Below are 18,443 nucleotides of genomic sequence, written 5' to 3' on the forward strand. Positions count from 1 at the left end.
AATTTCTCACGTATTCATTTTCCAACTACTTATTTTATATAGAAACTAAGCGGCGGAATTGTTTACTGGTTGATAAAATGCATTAATATTGTACAAAGGCTTTGAGAAAAGAATGTAGATTGTTAGTGTGTATTGTTTTTGCGAAGAAAAACATAAATTTGCCTTCATAATCAATTTATTGAGCTGGATGGTGGTTTGCTGATTGAACTGACAGTGAACATTGAAAGTTTGTTTTTTATTCGAAAGTGTGATTGATGTGAAAATACGAGTATTATGGTGGATATTTCCTTTCATCGAAATTGGTGTACATTTGTGTTGTTTCTCGCCATTGTGGAATGCTGAACATGCTGAACAGTCAAATTATTTAATATGTGAGTAATATTTGAAGTTAGAGCTTTACATATAAAATCACATGTAGATATTTTTTTATATTTCGGTTCAGGTTCATTGCATTTGTCAAAATAATCGTAGCAATCAGAGAATGGATTGGTGTCTTTGTTTTTATACCCTTCGAAAAAGTAGAAAAGGAAATTCTTGAATACAACACGGAACAAACCAATTAAATTAGGTATATTCATATTTCCATGCATCGATAAACAACACCTCAGCAAAATCAGTATAATGTTAATTTGCAATACTGTCACGCAAAAACATGTACTAACGATTGGCTCACATCCTGCAAATTATTGAAAAAAACTGGGCCACTCAAGAATGTTTTGTGAAAACAAAAATATACATCGGAATCTTATTTTTTCATTAGAAAGTATTTCAAGGGTTCCTGTTGTGGTGCTGTTAGTGACGTCTGTAATTCCTAATTAAGGATTACTTGTTTACACTAAAATATGTTCATGTTTCTTAAAACACAAACATCGATTCGATACTTGAACAATTTCCTGCTAAAACGGATAATGTAACTTGGAATAGACACATTTCTGTTGTGAAATCTAGTGCAAGTAATGAGGCAGAATGAAAGTTTCTCATTTTTATGATTACAATTACAAAATTATTTGCTCTATCTTTCAAACAACATGATTTTTACTTATTTCGTTTTTTAATAGAAGTACTTCATGCAGAAAAACAATCATCCAAATAATAGTCGTATAATGAAGACTTAGGGTGCTATCCAGGCGTGTTATTTGGCATAGAAAACTTAACTAAGCATTAACTAACAATTACGCAAGTATCGCAATCGTTATATGCGAAATCCTCTTTCAAAGCTATGCTCATTTTGGACAGTTCGACTCCTCCTTATTCTGGAAATAGTTATGGAATTTTATGATATGAACACACAGTAGTTTTTCTATAAATGTGTAAAATAAGAATACTTACCAGGCAAGGACTATACTATGTACAAAATGCCCGGAGGCAATCGGTTGTCCTCTACGGATCCAAGACGTGGACAATGTTCGAAGAGGACCCCGAGCACTGCGATGTAAGAAGACGTATGAAGAAGAAGGATGAACCAAGAACTCAGGCAACTAACCGGTGAACCCAGTATCCATAAAGTGACCAAAGCTGGAAGGATACGTTGAGAAGAAGACATTCTGCGGGAATGACAACTATTCCTATGGTCACTTTCGAGAAACGTTGGTATGATCTCGCGGTTGAAAAACTGCATAATTTCTTCTAACCAGTTAGACAGGATACGCTCGAAAGGCATCGTTTACGAAAGATGAAGAAAAGAATGCACGTTTCGCGCAGTATGTACTTCGTTTACGACAACAAATATCTGAATGGTCTCGAAAAGTATCCAGTAAAGATTTCAAAGGTTTTAACTGAAATGGCGTTGATAGATGTCATCATGCAAGGTTTATCTAACAAATTGTGCAGTCGGATCTTGAAGAAGGATCAAACTCTCATAAATCCAGACTCTAGGAGCTATAATTGAAAGTGTCGAAGAACAAGTCGAGCTCTCAACTAAATGATGAGAGAATTTATCATTTTGAAGAGCGGAAAATTGAAGGTTTGCATGCTTTTGGACTTCTGGATTTGGGGTAAGCGACGATAATAACTGAATAATTTCCAGCAAAAAAGTGGTGGACATCTGCCAGGTCTTCTTGGCAGAGGTGGCCGGCATTTCAGACGCAACTATAATTCCATCCTGCTGGTCGTCTCCGATTCGGCAAGTGCCATTGATGCCATCGGTGCGTCCAAACACCCATGAGTACAGTACCTATTGCCCCACACTGTGCTCATGTGGGTTCCCAGATACAGTGGCATCGCGCCATTTCCATGCATCGATAAACAACACCTCAGCAAAATCAGTATAATGTTAATTTGCAATACTGTCACTCAAAAACATATACTAACGATTGGCTCACATCCTGCAAATTATTGAAGAAAACTGGGCCACTCAAGAATGTTTTGTGAAAACAAAAATATACATTGGAACCTTATTTCTTCATTAGAAAGTATTTCAAGGGTTCCTGTTGTGGTGCTGTTAGTGACGTCTGTAATTCCTAATTTAGGATTACTTGTTTACACTAAAATATGTTCATGTTTCTTAAAACACAAACATCGATTCGATACTTGAACAATTTCCTGCTAAAACGGATAATATAACTTGGAATAGACACATTTCTATTGTGAAATCTAGTGCAAGTAATGAAGCAGAATGAAAGTTTCTCATTTTTATGATTACAATTACAAAATTATTTGCTCTATCTTTCAAACAACATGATTTTACTTATTTCGTTTTTAAATAGAAGTACTTAATGCAGAAAAACAATCATCCAAATAATAGTCGTATAATGAAGACTTAGGATGCTATCCAGGCGTGTTATTTGGCATAGAAAACTTAACTAAGCATTAACTAACAATTACGTAAGTATCACAATCGTTATATGCGAAATCCTCTTTCAAAGCTATGCTCATTTTGGACAGTTCGACTCCTCCTTATTCTGGCAATAGTTATGGAATTTTATGATATGAACACACAGTAGTTTTTCTATAAATGGAATACTCACCAGGCAAGGACTATACTATGTACAAAATGCCCATAGAATCGGTTGTCCTCTACGGATCCAAGACGTGGACAATGTTCGAAGAGGACCCCGAGCACTGCGATGTAAGACGACGTATGAAGAAGAAGGATGAACCAAGAACTCAGGCAACTAACCGGTGAACCCAGTATCCATAAAGTGACCAAAGCTGGAAGGATACGTTGAGAAGAAGACATTCTGCGGGAATGACAACTATTCCTATGGTCACTTTCGAGAAACGTTGGTATGATCTCGCGGTTGAAAAACTGCATAATTTCTTCAAACCAGTTAGACAGGATACGCTCGAAAGGCATCGTTTACGAAAGATGAAGAAAAGAATGCACGTTTCGCGCTGTCCAGACTGAGGACCGGTCATTGCTCGGTCTCACACGGCTCCAACGGAGGACCTTTCCGACTAATATGCGACCACTGCCAAATCCACAATTGATTTTTTTGTTATAGATGCTTTAACCCTTCGGGTCATTCACATCTAGATTTAGTTTAGATCATACGTAATTCATACAACTTTTGGTTTTACAATTGCTTATATAAACCTATTAGTTTGGTAAATGTTAGTACTCTGTTTTCTGTTTCTTTGTTGTTTTTCAAGATATCTTCTAAGGATTCTAGAAATTTGTATTTTTCTCTGTCCCTTTTGCATGCTACGCATTTCCATAGTTTTGCTACGCATTTCCAAAAGGATATGCTGAGTTCCATTTTTGCTGCCAAGCCTCTATAATATGTTTTTTGACTAGAAGTTTCGCATCACTTCCCATCAATTCATTATTATGTATGCTGGAAAATCTTCCGTCCTTAGCTAATTGATCCGCCTCTGTGTTTCCTGGAATTCCAGTATGTACTGGGATCCATACCAGTGTAACATTTTTCGTTTTTATGTTTTCCTCACATCTTCGAACCAACGAGTTTTTAGAAGTTCCTGTTTTCAAAGCTTGGAGGCTGCTTGCACTGTCGGTAAAAATTACACATTTTGTTTTTGGAGGAATTTTCGATATCGCCATATTTAAAGCCATCATTTCCGCGTCATTATTGAGCCTGCCGTTGATTGTGAACCCTGTAGAATAAACTCAAAAGCCGGTATTACCTCCTTCTTTAGATCCATCCGTATATACTACTGAATAGTCCTTGTATCTATTTCTTAATAATTCTCGAAAAATAGGTAGAATTTTCGCTAGGGTTCACCTGCTTTCACTTGGTGAGCAATAGATCAGTCAAACTTGGGGGCTTCATAGTCCCATTTTTGTGGTCCCCATCGGAAAAGTGGAGTAATTTGTGGAAAAGGACAATCAGTGACACTTTCAAAGTATGTTATCGCTCTTTGTATCATGACCAAGTCTTCCCATTTCAATCATTCGGATTGCCTTTCGAGCCTCTGTAAGCTTGGCTATGTGAGAAAATGGAAGTTGACCATATCCACAGCATATTGCTCTAGTGGGACTAGAGGGAAGTGCTCCAGAGGCTATCCGCATTGCCTTGTTGTAAGTTGATTGTAGTATTGGAATAACTACATCCTTTCTTCTGCTCGCCAAGCAATAACCGTAAAGCAAACGTGGTATGATCAAAGCATTGACAATTTTAATTCAAGTTTCACGAGTACTTCGGATTCGTCCTCCGATAATTTTTAACATGTTAATCGCTTCAATTGCAGAATTTTTCCTGTCACCTGCGTGTTTATTAAAATTCATCTAATGATCGATTATCAAACCTAGTACTCTTAAATGCTTAACTAAAGGCACAGAAATGTTATTTAAGGTGATGTGAGGTACTTTCCCACGATGGCGTCAATTTGTGCAAGTATGAAGTAGCTGACATTTAGAAATAGCTATTTCGAATCCCACTGATGACAACCATTCCATTGCTTGTTCTGCAGCATACTGAATCTTAGCCCTCAGACGTTTCCGCAGTTTTCCGTGTGCAACGTTTATAACATCGTTAGCGTAAACCAACACTTGAACATTTGTGGGAATAGAACTAAACAACGGGTTAAGGGCAATCAAGAACAAAGTTACTGTTAAAGTCGATCCTTGTTGAGCGAGACTATGAAATGATTGATCCGATTCTTACTTAAAAGGTTCTATCTTTGAGAAAATTTTGGAGAAACTAGCATTCGGCCCGAAATGTTCTTAAGAGATTCAATTACAGCGTACCTGTTGACTGTATCATAAGCCTTCGATACGTCAATGGACAACAATTCGCAATGTTGATTCTTTTTGAGTGGTTGGTCTAAAAATTCTTCCAATTCGGTGAAGTATACATCTGTACCCAGTCTTTCTCTAAAAGCGTATTGTCGAGGATTCAGCAAATTCCTCTCTTCCAGCTCACATACCAATCTTCTGTTGATTATTCTCTCCAACACCTTTCCCACACAACTGATCAAGGATATTAGTCGATAGTTTTAAAAGCATAACTATATATTTTCAATTTGATGTATTCTTTCAATTCCGTGTAACATTCATATAATTCCTGATTATCAGGAAATTCCGCGATTCATGGATTAGGTAAACATAAAATCTAACGCATGAACAATGGATCAGCCTCGAAAATTCTTGTTCCATCCCCATTTTGATCCATAGCCTTTTCTGAGTAATAGTGATCTCTGCATTTAATTCGATAGCATTGAGTTGGGAAGAAATTAGGAAACCATGGAGGATGAAATGCACAGGAGTTATTCAAAGTGAATCGACATTTGGAACTTCAATTGTATATATATATATATATATATATATATATATATATATATATATATATATATATATATATATATATATATATATATATATATATATATATATATATATATATATATATATATATATATATATATATATATATATATATATATATATATATATATATATATATATATATATATATATATATATATATATATATATATATATATATATATATATATATATATATATATATATATATATATATATATATATATATATATATATATATATATATATATATATATATATATATATATATATATATATATATATATATATATATATATATATATATATATATATATATATATATATATATATATATATATATATATATATATATATATATATATATATATATATATATATATATATATATATATATATATATATACGATATAAAATTTAAAGATTACACATCAACGTTCATACTAAGACTAAATGCTATCTTCTGTTCCCTGCCTTTTTATAATGTCGGTATCTCGCGTCAGCAAATTCCTTGTTATCCGTACGGTCGTGTTGTTTCCAGATCGGGTTCCTTTGAATGATGTCGCGTGGTCAGCCGTTGTCGTCAGTTGTTATGGCTCGCGATTGTCTTGATGGGAGGCCTCTGGATGCAATCTGATCCTGGTTGCATTGGTTGTTATGATTCGTTGTTGCTCTAAGTGGTCGTGTGGGGTACATCTGGTCGTAACGTCTCCCCCCTAAGTTTCAAGCGTCCTCGATTGAAGTTTCGGCAGCTCGATCCATGGTTTCGGGATGCATTTTTGCTCTGCCTTCTTTCCCGGAAGTAGGGATAATGGAATACTTCCGTTGTTTTCAGTTTCGTCCACCTGAGTAGCCACGAGAGGTTCTGGCGGATTTTTGGTTACTTCATTTCTTTTATTAGCTTTTTTGTAGAAATATACAGAAAAGAAACAGATTAATGTTATTATGAGGAGGGTTGTACCTCCAATTGTTACCCGGTGTTGTGTGGTGTTCAAGTAAAGTTGAACCTCATTGGGTTCTTCCAAGTTCTGTATTCGTAGCATGACGTTTTCATCGTCAAGATCTGTAAAATTTCCATTTTGGAGGGGCTTGCTGTATATTGGGATCAGGTATTCTTGCTGGTAGGTTACGTCAGGTTGTCCAAAAAATGTGAAATTTCGTATTTTGACGGTACAGTTTTCGGTTTCGATTATTGTGGCATCGCTAACCATCCTTGAATCTCCGCAAGAATCTTTTACTTCTACGATTTCTGTTGTGTCGATCAGGATGATTCCTTGCTTGACTTCTTTGATTTGTGTTGTTTGTTTTGATTTTACAAACGAGCATTTGGGTGTTTGGTGAGTTAATATTTTATAGATGCAATCGTCCTCAATTAGGTTATTTCCACCGCAAATATCGCATTCTGTTGGTTGGTAATAAACTGTGTTGCCATATTTCGTTACCAGGTTGATGTTCGTATCGATCCGTGAATTGGTAACTCTCAAAGTATGGATTTCTAACAAATCGTACGTCTTTTTATCCAAAATGGGGGTCTTTACTAATACGACTGCTTGATTGTTGCTGATACCGACAATCGCTGAGGTATATTGGAAAATTTCGTCTAAGTAATTTAGCTTTATTGTTTGTGTCTTCAGCCTGTCTAAAATTAACTGTTTTTCCTCCAATGAGAGTATGTTTTTGTTTATCAAGCCTACTCTAGAAAACTCTACTTGCTCCTCGATGTCCTCTAATATGCTGATAATTTTGTCCATATTCCAGATAAGGTTGACGAATTCTAAATCTGTTCTTATTCCCTGTACTGTGTTGTATTCCTTAGTAATTTTTGATCCAATTTTACTAATAGAGTCTGTAATATTATTCAATTTATTTTGAAAAAGTTCATTGATCTGGATTTGTTTCATCTGATTGTTCACTAATTTGTCTCCTTGTGTTTTTAATATTCCCAAACTTTGATGCATGACTATTAGGTCATCGTTATCAGGGTTTCCCGTGATGAGTTTAATGGCTGTTCCTAATGCGTTCATAAGTCCCCTTTTTATTCTATGTGGTAGGAGGCTCCTGAGTTTATCTTTTGCTAGTTTGGTTTTTTCTAGTAGTGTTTGCTCTAGGTGTTCTATAGTTTTAACCGATTTCATGATTTTTTCTATGTTTTCTATATTGTCATTTAATGTCTTTAGGTTGATTCTATGCAACATTCTGTCATATCCGATTCTAATCCTTGCTGTTTTGATCTTGAACGCAACCAATCCATTGCTATTCGTTATTTCTTTATAGTTGGTGGTGCTTATTGTTTTGATGAGTATTATTCTGCAAGAAAAACAAATGGCTTCTTTAATATGGTGTTAATTTTAGTGGTCTTTGTTAATTTTTTATGCTATTTTTATGGATTTTAATGTTATTTGTGTCCTTGAAGGTTAGATGGTTGTCTTCTTTTATGGTAGAAAGTTTATAAATGTCTTTATCTTTATTCAACCTTTGACTAATTTTTATGTATTTCGTGTCGTTAGGGTTGAGTGCCTTGGGTTCCTCACGATTCTCATGCTTCTTTTCGAAGGCTTGTTTACGTTTATCTAGTTCTAATTTTACTGCAGAGTGGATTTTGTTGGATTGTTCAATTATGTCAGCCGCGTTCGTAACATTATCTGTATTAAATATTAGCTCACGTGGTTTTCGTTTCGTCACGGAGTGAAATGTATTATTATAGATGTCGGTAATTATATTCATCCGATCGTTGATCGGAAGTTCATTATATTTTGTTTTTAGTGTTCTATAAAGCTCGATTATCGTTGAGTGGAATCTCTCAACTATTCCGTTGGAATTAGAACTACTCGCGAAATGTATTTCGATTCCGAGTTCGTTTAAAAAGCCGACGAAATCTATTGATGTAAAAGCGGGCTCTTGATCACAAATTATCGTTTGCGGTCTACCGAAGTGCCTGATGTGTTCGGAAAAAGCGCGTTTTATGTCTATTATCGTTCTTGTTGTCAGTGGTATGGCGTTGGCAAATTTGGAGAAGGAGTCCACGATGGTCAGCCATTTTTGGCCTTTCATGAAAAATATGTCCATGTGAACCCGTTCGAATTGTTTTGAGCCGAAAAATGATTTCTGAATTAATTTTGGGGGCTTCCTGTCGTATTTGCTTCTTTTACAAATATGACAGGAGTTAACAAATATTTTCAGTTTTCGCTCGATTTTGGGGAAAAAATATTTCTGCAGGATTTGCATTTTGTTTTCTTTTGCTCCTCTGTGTGCTGCGTCATGTATTTCCCGTATTATGGCATCTTTTTGCTCGTCTATTCTGACATCTTCTAGAAGCTTTTCTGAAATGAAAACTTTGAATTTATTGTTAGTAAAATGTTTACAGTATGTTTCCTGAACGAGTTGTACTAATGATATTGGAATTTTTAGACAATATATTCCTCTGGGGTTAAGGTAACTTTTGAGAATTTCGACTATGTCTGCTTCTGTATATTCTGGTTTTACAATAGTGAATCGGTGGTATTTTGGAAATGTTTCTTCGTGTATAGTCGTATCAAAATTATTTATTTTAAAAATTATTTGTGTTCTAAAACTGTTGATTGGTTTTTCGGTACACCATATGCAAAAATCATCACTGGTTTCTGCTGAGTGAACAGTTTCAAGATCAAGTTCATTATTATTTAATTCTTCTGGTTTTATCCTTGATAAAGCGTCTGCTACAACATTTTGGTTGCCAGGCTTATAAATGAGTTCATAATCAAATTCCTCCAATGCTATTTTCCCCCTTATAATTCTTCTGTTAGCGTCTGACATGGAGTAAGTATGTGGTTGATGATCCATAAAAGTAAATTTTCGTCCATAAAGATATGGTCGGAAATGTTTCACAGCCCAAACGATGGCTAGAAATTCCTTCTCCGTCGTGGAATAATTTTCGTCGGTGTTGTTAAGGGTCCTAGATGCGTACGCGATTGGTCGATCTTTGCCTATGGGTCCTTGTGAAAAAACTGCCCCTATGGCAAAATCGCTGGCATCGGTGGTTAGTATGAATTCCTTCGTGAAGTCGGGATAAATGAGTATAGGGTCCATTGTAAGAAGTTGTTTACATTTCTCAAAACATTCGACTGTTTCTGGGGATATAACGAATTTTGGTGTCTTTACGAAGTAGAGCAGTTAAAGGCTTCACCAATTTCGCGAAATCTTTAATGAATCTGCGGTAGTATCCCAGGGTACCAAGAAATTGACGTATTTCCTTTTCGGTTTTTGGAGTCGGCCATTTTTTAATTATTTCGATTTTGTCGGTGTTTGGTTTAACGCCTTGTTCTGAAACAGTGTGTCCAAGATAGTGAACTTCTTTTTTGAAAAATTCACATTTTTCCAGATAGATGGATTTTTAAATTAGCTTCCTTTAGTTTTTTCAATACATTCATGAGATCTTTCTTATGTTCCTCTAGGGAACTTGAGAAGATTATGATATCGTCCATATAGACGAGACAACACTTCCCTAAGAATTCTCTCAAGATGCAGTCCATAACACGCTGAAAAGTTGCTGGAGCATTTTTCAGCCCGAATGGCATGCGTGTAAATTCATATTTTCCGGAGTTAATCGAGAAAGCTGTTTTCTCGATATCTTCGTTTGCAAGTTGAATTTGGTGAAAACCGGACACCAAATCAATTGTAGAAAAATAACAAGTTCGGCCAAGTTTGTCAAGTATTTCCGTTATTTCCGGGATGGGATATTTATCACTAATTGTCTTTTCGTTTAGTTTTCGATAGTCGATAACTAAACGAAACTTTTTCTTCCCAGAAGCGTCAGTTTTCTTCGGGACAACCCATATAGGCGATGTATAAGGTGATATTGATTCCCTTATTATCCCGTCTCTAAGCATTTTTTCCACTTGTTGTTGGATTTCTGTTTCGAAAATTTGTGGGTATTTATAGGATTTTGTATGTATTGGTATATTGTCTGAAGTCTTATGGGTGATTATTGTGCTTTATCTTATGGGTGAAAGTTAATTTATCCGAGTCGGAATAAAGTATTTCTCTGTTGGCATCTATAACCCTTTCCAAAGCTTTTTTCTCCTCATCGTTCATGTGTTCACTCCTAAAACAGTATTTTCCTTTTGGTGAAATTTTTGGAATGTCCTTCAATCAATCGGTTCCAATTTCAATTTCATTAGAGTTCAGTTGTACTGTTCTATTGAGGTAATGACTTTTTATTGCCACTATAGCTATGCCATTTTTGCTTTGGTATAAACCGGGGAGAATTGAAAAATAATCAAATGGAGTTTCTTCCTCAACAAGAAAGCTACCTTTTTGCTTTATTGGCATTTCTACAAATTGGAACTCTTGTTCCGAAATGTTGATTTTGTGGTTTCCTGGAAATTTCTTTTCGAGGTTAAAAGTTTTTCTACCAATTTTCAATTTATTTCTGCCGATGTCCAACTGAGCATTGAGGTCTTTCAGTGTTTCGTACCCTATTAATCCATCGAAAAAATCGTGGAAATCGAATACATAAAATTTTACTTTCTTCCTAATTTGGAAGATGTCAAAAAAAGCTGATCTATTGATGTCATGTTTGCCATTGATATTCGTGACGTGAATTCCTGTTTCATCTTTGCAATTTTCGAGTTTAACATGTTTGGACGAAATATAATTTTTATTGGCACCTGTGTCCATTAAAATTTTTAAATTGCCCTTAGTTGTTTGGATAGTCAGATAAGGAATAAAATTATTATTCTTTATGTTTTTTGCTTTTCCTTTCTTACCATCTGAAAATTTAATTCGTCGCCTTCAAAATAATCGTCGTCTTCTGATTCTAAAATTGAATCGTTCGACGTCAAATCCGCTTTAGGTTCCGGTTCGCGCACTTCATTATTATGAACCTGCATTTTCGACTGGTACGTCCTCATAGAAACGTCCTCGTCATTATTTACTTTTTGAGATCTGAATCTCTCAGATACGGGTTTATTATTCTGATTGGTTTTTGGATTATATGACTTTTGATTTTGTGAAATTGTCTGAGCCTCCTGCTCGGGAATTCTGTAGGTCGAAGGACCTTGTTTGTTTTCCAATTTTTGCCTGAATGCGGCATTGGAATGTTGCATAGTTATGTCATGGGCCTCTTCTAATGAATTCGGCCTATAGCTACGCACGTACATAGCCAGCTGATCCCCATTCAGTCCGTCTATGTACCTTGTAAGTGACATTAAACTTATTAATTTTATGACTGCTTCCATGGAATTTTTATAGTTTTCCATGTGTGCAGCAGACGATTTGATTGCTGTATCAATCGTCTTAACTTTGTTATAGTATTCTGTGAGAGATGCTTTCCCTTGTTTTACATAAAAAAGAGATTGGATATGTGTTAGTTTCAGACTGACTGTGTTCGGCTAAGCGACTGAGCGACACAACAGAAACCTAGTCTATGGTCCCTAGCTATAATATGCATTGCAGTGTCGAGTGTTAACGTTAACTACTCCCTCCCTAACGAAGATTCGTCTCGAATCTTGGCCTTGATAAACATTACTAACAATTATTAATTATACAATACAATGTGGCCTTCCAGTTCTATAATTTATAACTTCGATAATATCCTTTTATCGGGAGACAATATTTTACACCTGCTAAGCATATTTCAACATACTTTTGATTTGCCTTAAGAACAGTTTATAGCTACACTTGTTATCTTGAGATGCCTTCATCCTGATCCGCCACATGATGTTCACCATTTGAATTCCAACTATAATAGGATGGTTTATCTGAAATTAAAATAATTTTAGTACTGATTGAATAAAATTACTTCTTTTCATTAGTCTTATCTCGACTCTGGCGAAACTTCTGTTCTCGATTATCCACGAAGTCTCTGTTTTTTTTGCGCTTTGCGCCCGTGCCAGTCGGTAAAAAGGTACCTTCGCGTATTCCAATTGTCTTCGTGATGGCTGCTTGATATGTTCTCGATTGTAAATTTTAAATATTCGCTCCATCAATGTTGTTAAGCAGAGGCGATTAGATGGCAGTTGTCTTTCATCATACGATGTCCTATTAAATAAAATGAAATGTTTTACACATATTATTTAGAAAGGTTCTTCATAAGCTCTCATTCTATTTGTTTTGATCACGGCTGCTACAGATGCTGACCCTGTTACGTGGTCAGTTTATAGTGTTCAGTTAATAACTTTTGAACTTCTCACGTATGTCGCAGATATGCATTCTGCTACGTGGATGAATGAAAACATATTATTAATTTTTTGAAAAATTCCATTGGTCTGAAGTTTTATACACCAATGATCCGGTGGGTTTTTCGTATTAAACAGATGGTGCTCTGCTCTACTCACGCATGTTGCAGATATTCATTCTGCTACGTGGAGTTGGAAATGTGATAAAATTAAATATTTTTATTTGTTGAGTAATTTATACACCAATTCACCGTTGGAGATTACGCAAATGGTGTCCTAATTTACTCACGCATGTGGCAGATATTCGCTCTGCTGCGTGGATTTATAGTTTTTGTAATGTTATTTATGATTTTTTTTTACATCTATTCTTAGGTGATGATGAAGGTGTTATTTTTTTCTCGCGCAATAAGCAGATATCAAATCAGGTAATATTTTGAATGATGCTTGTTTTGCCAATTTGTCTTTTTTTCTTTTTATTCTCACGCATTTTCTCTCTGCTGCATGGTAGATCTGTAATTTATAATAAATTTATATCTGCTTCTGATTTCACAATTGTTATTTCATTTTTATTATATTACGAGTATTTATTGAATAGATGAACATTCATTCAATTCATTCACTAATCGCACTTATACCAGGTATTCATTCTGGCGTACGGTTAGTGTTAGTTTCCAGAAAACACTCATATTAATTAAATGTGAACTTATTTCAGTTGTGACGAACCACCATTTGATGATTTTAATTTTCATTTCCATTCGTTCGACATCGTTTGCAGTGAAAAGAACCGGAAATTGTTACACCATGAATTAGTAGTAAAATATACGGATAGTATATACGTATTTTTTTATCAAGTATGAAGCCTAATATTACGCCCGCGATACATCCCTTATACAACAACTAGTTTAAATCCTGTTGTTTCAGTAGAATGTTTCAACTATGCATATTGTATTTCAGATATTCCCTCTAATGCGTGGTCTATACAGCGCTGAAACTATAAAAATTAAAAATTCATATAAATTTATAAAAGATCTAAAATTACACAGAAGTGTTTTGTTTTCTCGCTTAAATCTGAGCTTATTTCCGGGGTATTCCATACTAATGTAATAGTTAATGCGGATGACTTATTACTTACAATACAACAAATTAAATTGTTATATTCCTCAAAACTCATAAGTTTATTCCATTCAAGTATAATGATATTTACAGGTTTCGTAAATGTTTTAATGGCAAATGGAATTATGAGTTGTATGAAGAAATGAATTTTATCTAAAATCTACATAACTTCTGAAGGCCAAACAACGAATATGCACACGAGGAGGTAAAATGTTGAATACAAAAATCCTTTAATCGCTTTTTTTTCTTAGTTTTATTTACACTAAGAATGTTTTCAGAAGATAACAAATATGGACTAGTCGCCGGTTTTACTCAACTAAATTAAACAACTTTACGAAATAGGAAGAACACTTTTTTCAACACCCTCATCGGGTGCTAAACAAATTCAATGATAACTCAAGTAATTTATAGCTTCATCTATATTTTTAAGTTAAATGACTTAAATCTGTAGGTTACCATTGGTTAAATGTTGATAATTTAGAAAATAGTACATCATGACAATAGTATCAAGATTTTCGTATATTGATAGTATAATAGTCTACTAATCGACTAATCATCTCTGATCCGATTCAAAACAGTTATAGTTCAAGATATTTGTAAAACAAAAAAATAAGGAAACCCAGTACAAGTCGTCGCAACAACAAAAAATTAAAAATATAAAGTAAAATGCAAATTTAAATTTTCAACTTCTCTAAACCGAGACGACGTTTTTCGTTTGATTTTGTAATAATTAATCCATTTATGTTTTTTATTTCTATGATTTATTTCCATTCATAATTTAATTAATTTTCAATGTGAAACTTTTTGTTCAAACTGACAGAAATGAAACTGGATTAAGAATAATTTTGTTTTTAATATATAAAACATGAGAAGCGATGGCGTTGTATCTAAATCAATTCCGAAGAAATCCCTATATTTTAGTACAAACGAGATCTATGCAGAAAAAAAACAACAAAAATACTATTTCTGCTAACCATGAAACAAAATGTTAGTAACACAACTAGTCAGTAATGCATTCAATGTCTTTACAAAAAACTTGAAATAACAAATTCCGCGTTAAAAACTATATACTAATTCTTTATAAATAGTTTAACTGATACAACTAACTACATGCAGTACACTAATCAAAACAGTAAAAATTAATTCACTGGTGATAAAAATAGGTGGAAGATTATTCACGATGATGCCTCCAGCGGCGAAGTCTAGAAGACACCGAAATAGTTCCAATAAAAATCATACGACGACAATTCGAAAGACTAACCAAATGAAACAAACACGCATTTATAATTCAGTGCGACTTGCTTTCTGAACGAAACAGTGTTTTTCTTTTTGGGTTCCCACAGCAATCATCCATCAATTCAGGAACCAAAAAAAAAAAGATACAATTTTCGAAACATCGAAAGTGTGTCAAAACGCAGCTTTATCGTCAAAAATATAGATCAATCTGTTCATCAATCATCTACAAGGTTTGGTCCAAAAAACACAAAAACAATTCCAATGTCCTAATCAAAAACTTGAATGAGGCACACATAATAAAAATAATCCTATATTAAGTATTAGTGTCCGAAGCACATTTACAAAAAAAAATAGAGTCAAAAACTCTACGGCATCACACCATGAGTCGCGAAATTTCACTATTCCAGAAACAAAAGCATAGTGCCAAATGAAAAAAAAATTGTAAGAAAAACCAGACTTTGTCGACCCTTTCCTCTCTTTAATTGTACGAATCTTATTGGTTTCAAAGCCAAAAACATAATTTGGTTTAACTCAATGAATCGCACTCAAACCGCACAAAACTTTTGTACTACTTCCAGTTACTTTCAAGCATCCACCAACATAATAGGTGATGGCGTTGTACATTAGATAATATAACACACGTTTTTAAGTTTCTTTCAAATTCACTCTTGTCATTTTTGCCTCAATTGAACCCAATTGTACATGTACATTTGTGTGAACGTTTTTTTTTATTTCGAATATGTTCGTTTTTTTTCATTTGTTGGATTCACATCCATCTTCCAATTAATTCTATAAATTCACTCAAACCGGATCGAATTGAATTATTTTTCATTTTCGGACTACGCATTCGATTTTAATTTTAACGGCCGTAACCACTCGAAAGCGTACAACACGCATAATCTACGGAATATACACAAAACCTTTCTTCTTCCGCTTAATTTAGATAACTGATGAATGAACTGACACACTAATATGGCTTCGTTCGTAACCATCGCATGCGATGGGAAACGTTCGCGACAAAAAACGATTGTGACACGAAAATTTTTATAGCACTCGCGACACGAAACACGTGGTGCAAGCACTTTTTTTTATCCCATTTATTTATTTAAGGCTCATTAGCATTTTAGATGTAACAGAGCCGAATTTTAATCGTGTACATGTCACATGGTTATCATATATCTATAATTAGCACATTACACAGTTGTCATTCGCCAGTATTCCTTCTATACCATTACATATGGTACATTCACACAGTAGCCATTTAGGCGTAAGAGTATTCTTTCTGTTCTTCCATTATCCAGTTGGATCACCGGACAGCGGAGACAGTTGATTGATCATTGTTGAGTTATTTATAGAACAGCAGCCCGATGTGTCTTGCAGAGCAGAGCAGTTGTATGGATGAATCGATCTTATTTCGACCGTGGATCGATCTCCATCGCTGATGATTGTTGCGTGGACGTAGCTATTCTGTAACAACACAAAGATGGTCAATGAGGGCCCTGAGTTTTGAACTCACGATCGATCGCTTACTAAGCGAACGCGCAATCAATGTGGCTACGGAGACCCCCATTGGTGTGTGCAAGCACTCGCGTGTATAGTTTTTTTTTCCAACCAAGATCGATTCACGTTAATTTTCTTTTCATTCTTTTTTAAAACACATCTTATCCAATGCACTACTTTCAGGAATAATTTTATCACAGCTTTAGGGAACAATTTTAAAAGCAATCAAAAACACGCGGCTGCTCATAGTATTCCTTCGTGGGCATGTGTTCAGTGCAGAAATAATTTCCACACAAAATAGAATTTTCACTGCAACTACTAAAATTTTCAATGTTTCTCCATCACTATTGAACACTTTTTTATAAAAATTTCGCGGGAACTAATTCGAAAACCGACTGCGGCAGTTAACGGATAGTGGATTGAACGGACACGGACACGAGTATTTGATAAGAAGAGCTTTATTGTAACACACGACTATACAAGCTGATGGTTAGTTTCAGACTGACTGTGTTCGGCTAAGCGACTGAGCGTCACAACAGAAACCTAGTCTATAGTCCCTAGCTATAATATGCATTGCAGTATCGAGGTTGTGTCGAGTGTTAACTTATATATATATATATTTATACATATAGCTGAATCATGAAGACTCATATACGAAGCAATGAGTCTTACGTTTATTAATCCTACAACAAAAATGATTCAGGGCTGTTGATTCGCAGCAGCAGCACTGTCAAGCAACTTGATGATTTTTCCATACTGCAAGCTCCACCTAAAATGGACATTTTTATGCGGAAGCGTCAGACGAGACCGGCCGTATCTGAGCAACAGGCAATCACCCTGAAGGAGTAGCTTGAGGTGCTGGTGAAAAATTTCTTTCCGGCAAAAGAAGTGAAAAACTTCTTTTCGTGCTCATAATGAAAGACAAGACGTTTATTTTTTTTTATTTATTTATAATGATACTACATCCCATTGAGAGATTAGATCTTCTTCACAATTTTTCGCCAATAATCCCGATCCATGGCTGCAGTTCTCCAACTCCCGGCTGCACCGATTCTTGCCAAGTCCTGCTCCACCTGGTCCAACCACCTCGCTCGCTGGGCTCCTCTCCTTCTTGTTCCTACCGGATTCGATGCGAACACCATCTTTGCAGGGCTGCTGTCCGGCAATCTTGCAACATGCCCTGCCCATCGCACTCGTCCAGCCTTGGCGACTTTCTGAATGCTGGGTTCGCCGTAGAGTTGCGCCAGTTCGTGGTTCATTCTCCTTCTCCATACTCCGCTTTCCTGTACACCACCGTATATTGTTCTGAGCACTCGGCGTTCGAAAACTCCAAGCGCTTGTGAGTCCTCTTCAAGCATCGTCCATGCTTCGTGCCCATAGAGAACAACCGGTCGAATTAGGGATTTGTACATGGTACATTTCGTACGGGGTCGGAGTTTGTTGGACCTCAAGGATTTGCGGAGCCCATAGTAGGCTCGATTTCCATTGACAATGCGTCTTCGAATTTCACGGTTGTTGTTGTTGTCTAACGTTTGGGCGTCGCTTAAATAAGGGTCTCTATGAGAAGGCTCGACTGACAGCACATGCAACGCGGCGCTTCACGTCCATGTCAACGGCGAAACTGCCAACCGCTCGGAGAAAAGAAAAAAAGACGAGTGGGTAATGTCGGGGACATAACCGGAGTGACGTAGGACTATACAAAGGGGACAGCTTTTGTT

At 35.5% G+C, this 18,443-nt stretch overlaps 1 protein-coding gene across 2 annotated transcripts in view; it reads left to right on the forward strand.

The window, feature by feature from the left end:
• LOC129765478 (uncharacterized) overlaps positions 1–18,443 on the forward strand; it is a 60,093-nt gene continuing 41,650 nt past the window's right edge. Inside the window, exons 1-2 of one of the 2 annotated variants that reach the window (XM_055765840.1) lie at positions 1–371; positions 443–568. The gene's annotated coding sequence lies outside the window, so the exon portion shown is untranslated. The remainder of the gene's footprint in view (positions 372–442; positions 569–18,443) is intronic. The other variant, XM_055765839.1, reaches the window with a different exon arrangement.

The sequence above is a fragment of the Toxorhynchites rutilus genome, chromosome 2 (assembly GCF_029784135.1).
Source record: "Toxorhynchites rutilus septentrionalis strain SRP chromosome 2, ASM2978413v1, whole genome shotgun sequence".
Lineage (NCBI taxonomy): Eukaryota > Metazoa > Arthropoda > Insecta > Diptera > Culicidae > Toxorhynchites > Toxorhynchites rutilus.